This window comes from Acanthochromis polyacanthus, chromosome 4 (genome assembly GCF_021347895.1).
Source record: "Acanthochromis polyacanthus isolate Apoly-LR-REF ecotype Palm Island chromosome 4, KAUST_Apoly_ChrSc, whole genome shotgun sequence".
In the NCBI taxonomy this organism is placed as follows: Eukaryota; Metazoa; Chordata; class Actinopteri; family Pomacentridae; genus Acanthochromis; species Acanthochromis polyacanthus.
This window is the reverse complement of record NC_067116.1, coordinates 454,933-465,779: the sequence shown is the minus strand read 5'-3', so window position 1 is coordinate 465,779 and position 10,847 is coordinate 454,933. Positions and strand designations below refer to the sequence as shown.

The following is a 10,847-nucleotide window of genomic DNA, read 5'->3' as shown; positions in this document are numbered from 1 at the left end:
GTGGATTCCTGTCAATAATGATGCAGCAGTGATGTGATGCTGAGCTCTGACATGCAGCAGAGTCCTGGACAGTTAGAGATGGTGCTCTCACCTCTGAGCTTTGCTCTGGTTCTCCTGTTCCCCACACAGAGAGCTTTTAGAGGGAGGGACTCCCTCCTCTCTGTCCTCACACTCATCCATGATGCTCAACTCACAGCAGCTCACACACACTTTCTACCTTCACCTGCACAGGAAACAAACATCATTCATCCACTCAGATCCTCCTGGAGAAGATCAGCTGCTGCACTTCTACTATCAGTCCAGCAGATGGAGTCATGGAGCTGCAGAGACTCACCCACAAACCCAAAGTCAGAAAGACAAAACAACAAAGAAACATCAGCAGCTCATCAAACTGACTCAAGTCCATCAATAATCTCAGAGAAATATTGACTGATTGCAGTCAATCAATAAGTTAATAATCATATTGATCCATGTTTAAACAGCAGTCATCCACAGTTTGTGCTGAAATAAGAAGTGAACATGTAGAAACATGACAGAGCAGAAACAAACAGCAACATTACTGAAGTTAAAGCAGCAAACAAAGCAAACTTACACTTTATTCAAAGCGCTGAAGAAGAAGAAGAAAGTTTCCAGTCCACTCCTGGACGCTCAGACAGGTGATCTGTTTCCTGGAACCAGTCAGGACTCCACCTATGAGGAAGCAGCAGGCAGACTTTCACAATAAGAGCACATTTTACAGGCTGATTCCCACTCATTTCATGTGACCCATTATTTCTACATTCAACCTTTTTCATGTCACTCAACGTCCAACACAACTTGTACAAACCCTGTTCTTCATGAAAGCAGAAGCTCCCATCAGGCTGTAAATCCCTGACAGTTAACATTCCCTAGAATGGAATCAGTGGGACAGAACCACCATCAGCAGAGATCACACTGATGCACATTTCCCTCAACATGTCTGCTCTCAGTCTCATTTAATGCTGCATTGAAGAAACATCTGAACATTTCTAGCATCTGGTTTCTTCAAAGTGTAGCAGGTGAACTTTATTTCACTTTAAATCTTTTCCCCTCTGCTAGACAGATCAGATCACAGGTTGTGATTGACAGATAATAAGAACAACTCATGTTTAGAACTGGCTGACAAACACAAATGAGATTTACTGATAAAACATTGATTTCAGCATCAGTTTGAGAACTCCTGCTGGTTGGGAACACCCCAACATGTCTGAAGGTTTGGTTTAAATTCATGTACAGACTCAGAGTCACAACAAAGGATGTGAAATTACCGCCCCCCCCCCCCCCCTCCAAAAAAAATGCAATAAAATCACCACAAAAGGTGCAAAATCACCAGAAAATGGTGCAAAATACCTTTAAATAATGAATAAAAACAGAAAATAAACTTAATTATCACAAAAACACAGAAAATAGCAGCAAATGATGTGAAATAACCTCAAAGTGACTGAAATCGTCACAATAAAGGTCCAAAACTACATTTAAAAAAGCAAAATTGAGATTAAAAGTCACTAAATTGCCATAAAAACACTCAAAATCTCAACAAATGATATGAAATAACCTCAAAAACTTACTAAAAAAAAACACAAAAATGTGTAAAATCACCACAAAAAGGTGCAAAAACTTTGCAAAAATACATACTACAGAAACATGTAAATTACAACAAAGTGTGTGACATAACCTCATAAAGACTAAAATCACCACAAAATGTGCAAAATCACTTTAAAAGATGTTAAATTCACATTAAAAAGTCACTAAATTACCACAAAAACACTCAAAATCTCAACAAATGTTGTGAAATAACCTCATACAGACTGAAACGCCATCCAAAGTTATCGTTTAATAAATGCTGTGTGAATGTTTGTGAACCGTACTGAATCTCTCTGACTTGACCATCAGCTGTTGGTTCCATGCAGACACTAATAAAACTAGTGGCTCACATCAACATAGTGTGTTTCTGAGCTCAGTTCAGGCAGCAGACTGTAGAAAGTGGAAGAAACATCCCAGTCCTCTACAAGTCACAGCTACTAACGTTCCAGTGAGGCAGCTGTCTGTTCTCTGATCAACCTGATGATTAAAGTCAACAGACTGGAGGAGATTGAGGCTTTTTAACGCTTTCATCACTGATGGTACTGACAGGGAAACAGGCAGAGATCACAGTCAAATCCACTTAGTTTGAGCAGTGGGATTCATTTTCAGTCCTGGAGTTTGAGGCCTCAGACCAGCCCACTTTAGATCAGAACCCGTTCTGATTAAAATCATGTCATTAGAACCTCACATGTTCAGTCTGCTATAGAACACTGTTCTGGAAAACCTGCAGTTCACTGTATTTTTATACAATATTTACAATTCAGAACAAGTAAGGGTTGCTTTAAAACATGCAGGTTTATTTCAGATGACTTTCATCTTCTTCCCTTTCAGCTGTGTTACTTTTAATGATCAAAACAGAACGGGTCACTGTTATGGTTTGAGCATAGAAAGTGGTTCTAGTGAACTAATGCTTGTTTGTTCTCTCTGTTCCTTTACAGACAGGAATAATCCTCTCATCACTCCTGGATCTGCTTCTGACTCTAAATCACATTCTAAAATGCTCACAGTTCTCAGCACAAACAGTCCTGCTCCACATTATCGGCACCGCTGGAATGTTTCCAGAAAATCCACCGTTTCTCCCAGAAGCTGTTGCAGTTACAAATGTTTCTGGTTTTCCACGTGTTCGTTTTCTAGTGTCACAAAGCTGGGTCTGTGTCAGAGATCATGGGTGTTCCAGCAGGACAATGAGCTGAAATGTAGCTCAGATAGCACCAAGAAATGGTTGGAGACAAAGTTCTGGAGAGTTCTGAAGTGGCAGCAGTGAGTCCAGATCTAAATCCCACTGAACACCTGTGGAGAGATCTCAGAACTGCTGTTTCTAGAAGGAACCCTTCAAACCTGAGAGACCTGGAGCAGTTTGCAGAAGAACAGTGGTCCACAACTCCATCTGAGAGGAGGAAGAAGCTTGTTGATGGTTCTAGGAAGTGACTGCTTTCAGTTTTTTCCTCCAAAGGGTGGAAACCAAACACTGAGTTCAGGTGCCAACAAAGATGTCCGGCCCATTTTCTGAGTTTTCTGCAAAATTAGCTCAATTTTGGCTTTTTTCTTCTGATTTTTGTGTTATTTTAATGCACAGGAAGGAAATAAAGACGTGTAAAACCAGAAACATTTGTAGCTGCAACAACTTCTGGGAGAAACGGTGGATTTTCTGGAAACATTCCAGCGGTGCCGATAATGTGGACCAGGACTGGATCTGTCCTTTTTCCAGACCTTCTGATCAGTTCAGCTCAGTTTCATTCATGTAGATGTGAATCATCTTCTCCTACAGAGCAGCTCTACACCAGACTCTTCATTAGATTCATTCTGATAAGATTCTCTCTGGACTTGTGGCTCATGGCTGATGTTGGTTCTGGATCTTTCTTCTGACTCTGAGGAGCTCCAAGACAAAGTTTACCAGCATCAGACTATTATTTACATTCTATAACGTGATGTTTTACGCCACAACCACACACAACTCATTGACTTGATAATGAATTAAAGTGAACGGTGGTCTGAAGAACAGTTCAGCATCTTTCTGTATCTTTTCCATCGTCCTCATTTGTTTCAAACCGTGAGCTCGTTTCACAGAAATAGTTTCCATTTTCAGCACATTTGTCTGCTTCTGTTTCCACATTTCCTCTTTTTAATTCTTGCCTTCTTATCCTTCATCTTTCAAACACCTGTCACTGTTGTCAGGGCAACCAAGCAGGAACCCTGTTTTTTACAGATGCTGGAACAACAACAACACAACAGAATAACTTTTAGCACTACAATAATAGATATATTTATGAACACGCCTGGTCTCGTTTGTCTATTTTTGTCAATAATTGTGTCAAAAATGCCCTATGTGTGAATAATTTACACCCTTTTTCCAGGAGAAGTAGAACTTTCAAAATCTGTCAAGTATTTACCGTTCTTATGGAATTAAATACCAAAAACTGTGAGTTAGAAGCAGAAAAGGACAACAACGGAACTGAATTTTCTTCAACTTTCTTTTTATAAATTCTTGAAAAGTGCAGATTGAACATTTCTGAGATTGAAAAAATCTAATTCAAACTATTTTACAACATTTGTGGAGCTTTGTGAGTCCATGTTACAGGCTGTTATATGTGTCAATAGCCAGGAGTTTTTTATTTTAGCTGTTAGCTTCTGAAACAGCTTCTGTCCACCTGAAGACGAGACCCACATCACACACAATACAGCTCCAGTAAACGACGGAACAAACCTGAAGATCAGGTAGGGCCGTGACATCACTGTTGTCAGGGCAACCAAGCGGGAAACAGATTTGTTCCTGATCTGACAGCAGCACTTCACAGAGGGAACTAGCAGCCAAGCTGTCCAGACAACGGCCAGAACAACAAGACAAACATGAAAACTACTGGAAACACAAAGCAGGGACTAAACACACCTCTACAAGCACATCAACATCATGAACACACCTGAGATTTGCTCTCTGATTGGCTGAAGGATCCAAAAGCAGACACCCTGCCAGCTAAAGCAGATCAAGCAGTTTTCTAACAAGAGCAAGAAAACAACACAAACACATGACACACAACATCAGCTACAGCTGGATCAGTGCTCTGCTCTTATTCTGGGGACTTTAATGACTGGAATGATCCATGAACCAGATCCGGGGCTCTTCATAAACACTGGGGGCTACAGCTGGGGATGTCCGGCTCTGATGACGCCACTGAGTCCAAACAACAACCTGAGTCTCACTAAACAGCACATTTCAGTCACCAGTTTGGTGTTGAGGATAAAACAGGATCAGATGAAATGTCCAGTCCTCAGTCTGATGGGATGTCTGTGTCCTCTGGAAGAAAACTTCTCTCTGTCTGCACACTTGCTTTCAAAGACTCTGAGCCTCATGTTTGTGTTTGTTGGAGATGAAGGAGGAACCTCAGAGACTGTAATCAATCAAAGTTCTACTCACTCAGCTTCTTCCCACCAGTCCAGATCTCTGCTGTCTGGGTTTGAGCAGAAACAGAGAAAATCCTGGGCTGCTTCTCCGTCACCGGTCCTCTGAGTCTGCAGGCTGCCGTCACTCTGAAACACCTCAAACACATCAGAAAGCTCCTTTATTGGACCTGATTATCACAAATCATTCACCTGCAGCTCCTTCTAGCTTCCACTCCCTTAGAAAGAACTAAACACTGATAAATCTCCTGGTCTGTGAATGTTTTCTCTATTTGGAATATGGACATTAATGCTGCCAGAATAAAATATCGGCTCTGATAAATCTGATAAACTGGACATAGTTCACCTTTTTAGACACACACAGCTCATGTGGACATGCTTCTATCATCCTCTTCAGTTTAATTCATGTCCTCACTATAATTAATTCCCACTAACACAGAGCTGTCTATGGCTTCCTGACAGAGATGAGCTAACAAGCTAACAAGCTAACAGTTGGTTTGCAGATTTTAAATGAAAATATTGAATATAGTATTTTAAAAAGGTGTAAATGAACTTTGAGCTTGTCTGAAGTCAAAGCTCACTGCTCATGTCAAACCACCAGGTCACTCTTTGCTGAAGCGGACGCAGACACTTTGTGAAGCTAGATGTGGTTTTTACCCCAAAACATGGCAGAGAAGCGAAAGAAAAAACATTATTTTCAAGGAAGAAGAGTTCTTTTGTACAACAGTGACAGATAAATGTGTGTGTCTCATTTTATTGTGACGGCAAAGCGACACAATGTGTAGAGACTCTACTGGACCCGTCACAAAAGCTTCCATGCTAACTACCCACCTGGTAGCTCACTACGGACAGAAAAAGCCCGGGACTTAAAGGCAGCTTTGGGTGAACAAGGACAGCAATAAAATCACAAAAAGCAACTGAGGCTTCATTTAGAGCTGCAGATTTTTTGATAAAGAACAAGAAAGTCTTTTGGAACGGGGAGGTGTTGAAAGAAGCAGTGATGATGGTTGCAAACACTGTGTTCAAAGACGAGAAGAACGGTCCAGATGCCATCTCCACTCTCTCCAACTGGGGGTACGATGGTTAGAAGAATGTCGGCTGTATCTGAAAACTTGACAGAGCAGCTGGACGGGATCTGGCTCAGTGCAGGAGGTTTAGCATTCTGTGGGACGAGTCTGTGGACAGCAGCAGTACAGCTCAGCTGATGATGTTCATCTGAATGGTGTTTGATGGTTTCTCCTCTAAAGAAGAACTCCTGACACTTTTGCCCCTGCAGACAACAACAAGGGGAACTGACATCTACAGCGTGGTGAAAAGTTTCTTCATGGATAAAAACGTTAGAAAAGCTTGTTTCAGTGACGATGGACGGGGCTCCTCCATGACGGGTCGGCATGCAGCCTTCATTGTACGATGCAGAGGTGGTCCAGACTTCCCAGCATTCCTACATTACCACTCAGGGCTGTACGCTTAGCTTTTTCACTAGGAGCACAGGTGCTCCTAGTGAAAAACATTTAGGAGCACTATGAATTGCACAATTTTATTATTAACATTCACACAACAAGCCAAGCAGTCGGCTCAGTTCTTTAACACAGAGAACATCCCTGTCCCACATCTTTTTGTATTCAAGTCGTCCTGGCACACTTGGCTGAGTTCATCCAGTGGTCCACTGCAGGACTTGGATCAAAGTCCTCCAGACATGGCCCCTCCAAGCTGATCCTCATGAGGTCTTCAGTGGTCAAATAAATGGATGCAGTTCTAACAGTGACATTGCACAAACAAAGCTTCTCCCACAAAATAGATTATCATCCCTCACCAGTGTCAGATACAGCAGCTTTATTGGTCCTCAGGACTTTGTGAACTAATAAACCAATGTATTTTTACAGATGGACATCTATACTACATCCGTCACAAGGAAACACCAAAGCCCATGTTTAGAGTGTGTGTGTGTATTTTGTAAATAGTTTGCAAAGAATTATGTTTGATTTTGTTCTCATAACAGGAGGTGTACATATGTATGTGTATTTTGTAATTAGTTTGTAAAGAATTATTGATTTTTTTGTCACCAAAGAAAACAAAACTTTCACCAATATGGCTTCCTTTCATTTGGAGTGTGATTGGTCTACTGACTTAGGCTGGCTACCACCAGCCTGAATCTCAAGTGAGATACAGGCTGGGTACCTGCTATTCATTTTCTTGTAGGGGTGGAGCAGTTTAAAATTTTCCACAGCCGTTGATTGGGCGCTGCATATGTCAGTCAGTCTGGGGCAGTTGAAGCTCACAGCCAATCGTGTCACTGCTAGCCGCTGACGTAAATGCAGAGCGACGGCAGCACCACGAAAAAGAATCATTGCTGTGTTTGCTCATGTGTTTGCTTCTTTCGCCATGTCGCCGGACGATTCTTGCCGTTTATGTAAAGTAAACATGAGGGAAAGTGGACCCCGTGTTTATGCACACTCCACAGATATGTTTGTGTCAAAAACAACGCCGACCATATCAGATAGGTTAGCGATGATGGACCTGATAGTCACCCCGGAGCCGGAGCAGTCAAACAGATGCTGCCAGCTTCGGTGGATAGCATGTTCTCCCACTTGGCGCTTAGCCATGCCTCGGGGCTGCCAAACACCACCTGGTACCGGCAACTCTTTATGTCTTTTTCTTCCCCGAGGCCCAACTGAGTCGCAGAAATCCCGAGGTCGGCTGCTTCCTTTATCTGATCCTCTATCAAGGCAATCAATGGCGACACTACCACAACAACAGGGGTCTTGATAGATCCGATTTCCTTCGCAACTAACGGAGCTAACTGGTAAATTAGACTCTTGCCAAATCCCGTGGGCAGTAAAGCTAATACATCTTTCTTTTTGTTGACAAAAGCTTCTAAGGCCAAACGCTGTTCTTGTTTTAAAATAAACGGTCTTTCTAAACTATTCAGAACTCTGTCCAATGCTTGGTCGAACGCAGCCGCCGCCATCTTTTTTTGTTATGAACAACCCATCATGCATTGCGCGTAGTCGCTTAGTGTGCGTCATCGTCTAACTGTCCCTCCCCGTCCTGTGATTGGATCCCTGACTCAGGGACAAATTCAACCCCAGGTCGCCAGACTGCCTAGTAAACGAAATGACAATGAGTGCACAGGCAGTCTGGGTATTCCCAGACTACTACTGACTTCTTTCTTTTGTCATATTTTCCATCATCACTCAGATGGCATTGTGTTACAGTTCTCCAATTTCCAATCAAAAAACTCGGTGGAAGCCACCATGTACACAAGACCTTATACAACAGCAGCAGAGGAGCAGATGTAGCTGAGAAAGTTTGGAGGTTTCCACTTCTTGCATTCCCAAAATAAGAGGGAAGTCATATTTTGTTAAGTGGCCCAACAAAATCTGACTCCAGATTTTATTTCATCTCATACAATCTGCACAGTTAACTCAACCTGCATATTTCTGTTAAAGTCCTAGTTTTGAAACAGTCTCTCTGTTCTTAATCTGCCATACTGTGATCATTTAGCCCCTTATTTTATTATTCTGTTCTTACAGACTGTAATTTACTAGGTTTATTTTTTTAGACTTGTGATTTGGTGTTTTAGCTGTTGTAGCAAATAATTTCCCAGGTGTGGGATTAAAGAATTTAAATTCTATTATATTGTTAACTGGCCCAATAAAAACAACAACAATTACAAATAACTTTATACTTAAGAACTATACTTATATTAAAGACTTTATACATAAATACCAGACATATTTTGATGCCATATCTTGCATTCTTAGGGGAGTCTGATTATAGGTGCAGAATGCATAGATTGTGTTAACTGATGACAATTTTAGTTCAGTTTTTACTTTATGGTATTTAAACTGTTTTACATGCTTAATTTAGTGTAATTTGCATTATTATAATTTAGACAGACACAGTATTTGTTATTTCAAGTTAATGTGTTCATAAAAGCTAAAGACAGAAATAGGAGCCTGTCGCTTTAAGAAAGTGCGTCGGTCTGTGTGATGCTCGGTACTGTGGGGGGGGAGACCATAGATATATACATGTTTGTATAGATCTATGGGGGAGACGGTCTGAGAGTCAGAGGAGCTCACGGGTTTTCTGACCATGTCGTGTTTTAGCGCCGATGTGGAAAAAAAGTTGTTGAAGAAGAAGGTGTAGGCTGTGACTTTTAGTTTGATCCACTTTGTGTGGATTTATTTTAGGAGAAAATGCGAATGATAGGGTTGACATCTGTACTGGCACGCGTGCTCCCTTTTTATTTTTTCTACTCGCACCGATCTATTTTTAGGCGCATATGCGAGTGAAACGCTCCCACTGTACAGCCCTGACTGTGTGTGTAGTAGGACACATGTACTCTGTGTGTAGTAGGATACATGTACTCTGTGTGTAGTAGGATACATGTACTCTGTGTGTAGTAGGATACATGTACTCTGTGTGTAGTAGGATACATGTACTCTGTGTGTGTAGTAGGACACATGTACTCTGTGTGTAGTAGGATACATGTACTCTGTATCAGAATGTCCTTCAGGTTAATGATTTTCTATCTTATAAAGGATCAGAGCCTCATATCAGGTTTATAGTTTTATACTGAGCCTGTTCAGAGTCCAGACCAAACACTGACTGCTACTAAACACATCATTACTGCACTAAATGTCTCTCATGGACTCCACATACTTTTCATTCTTCAACTTTTCAACCAAACACAAACTTCTGTGAGGATTCTTCTCCCCACATTTCTCCTGACAGTAATCAAAGCTGTTCTCTTGGATTTCTTTCTGCTCTCTTTGACTCTTTATCAGTGTTTTCAGTCTGTTTCTGTCCTTTCAGACGGACTCTTGTGATCAGCTGATTTCTATTCTGTCTTTTGTGTCTGAATCAAAGAGAAGCAAAGTTCCACTCACTCAGCTTCTTCCTCTGCAGCTCTCTGCTGTGTGGACCAGGTCTGAGAGAAAATCCTCCTCTGTGTCTGCAGGCTGCCGTCACTCTGAGACACAAAGAGCAAAGATCAGCTGCTGCACCTTTAGATGACGTTAATATGAGACATGATGAAGCTGCAGCAGCTTCCTGGAAACAGCTGAGGACTAAGAAAGCTCCTCCTCTCTGACCACAGCCTCACTCTGGCCTTTATTTCTACACATTCACATGTTGATGAAGGAGCTGATCACATCATCATCTCAACCACTTTTATTGGGAAGAAAATCCAACAACTTCACTCTGATGCTGTGTAGAAAAATGACACTCTGTCCAACCATCAACTGGCTCCTGCTGATCAAACTACAGCTCCTGATCTGATATTTCATTGTTTTCCATCCTCTGAAGGATTGTTTATCAGTAATAAAGTTGTTGTTCCACATCTCACAGATGTTTTGTTGGAACAGATCAAAGTGCTCATCATGTTTCTGGTGATTGTGGAACATTAATAATGTCCAGATGTTATCAGCAGCTGCTTTTAGAGACTGAATCTGATTGGATTTGGCTCGTTTATCAAGTTGTGTAGAATATTTAGTTTGTCAGACATCCATGATGTGCAGGTGAAGAAGAAACGTCCGCTGACACTGACTCACTTCACCCTCTCTATTTTTAAGACCAGGCTTAAAACGTTCCTTTTTGACAAATCTTATAGTTGGGGCTGACTGGGTGACCCACAGAGGTTCGGCTTGTGTCTTCATTGCACAGCTGACTCCCTCTTGGACGTCCCTTCGTTCTGCCTCTAGTCATGCTGCTATAGGCCTATAGGCTGCTGGGGGACTTCTCTTGACGCACTGAGCCCTTCTCTATCTACCTTTACATTTAATATGTATACCGTTGTTGCAGTACATTCACTCTGTTTCCCCCTGTGCTATTTCTCCGAGTGTCCC

At 41.7% G+C, this 10,847-nt stretch overlaps 1 long non-coding RNA gene across 5 annotated transcripts; it reads right to left on the bottom strand.

The window, feature by feature from the left end:
* On the bottom strand, positions 1-10,503 carry LOC127533570 (uncharacterized). Of its 5 annotated transcripts, XR_007941325.1 has the most exons (4): positions 9,891-10,503; positions 5,015-5,136; positions 593-690; positions 1-223 (listed from the first exon to the last, which is right to left on the bottom strand). It is a non-coding gene; the product is annotated as an uncharacterized LOC127533570 (long non-coding RNA). The 5 variants fall into 5 exon arrangements; XR_007941326.1 differs by lacking the exon at positions 5,015-5,136 and having other exon boundaries at positions 9,891-10,320; XR_007941327.1 differs by lacking the exons at positions 5,015-5,136; positions 9,891-10,503 and adding an exon at positions 3,313-3,572.
* Between the last annotated feature and the right edge of the window lie 344 nt (positions 10,504-10,847).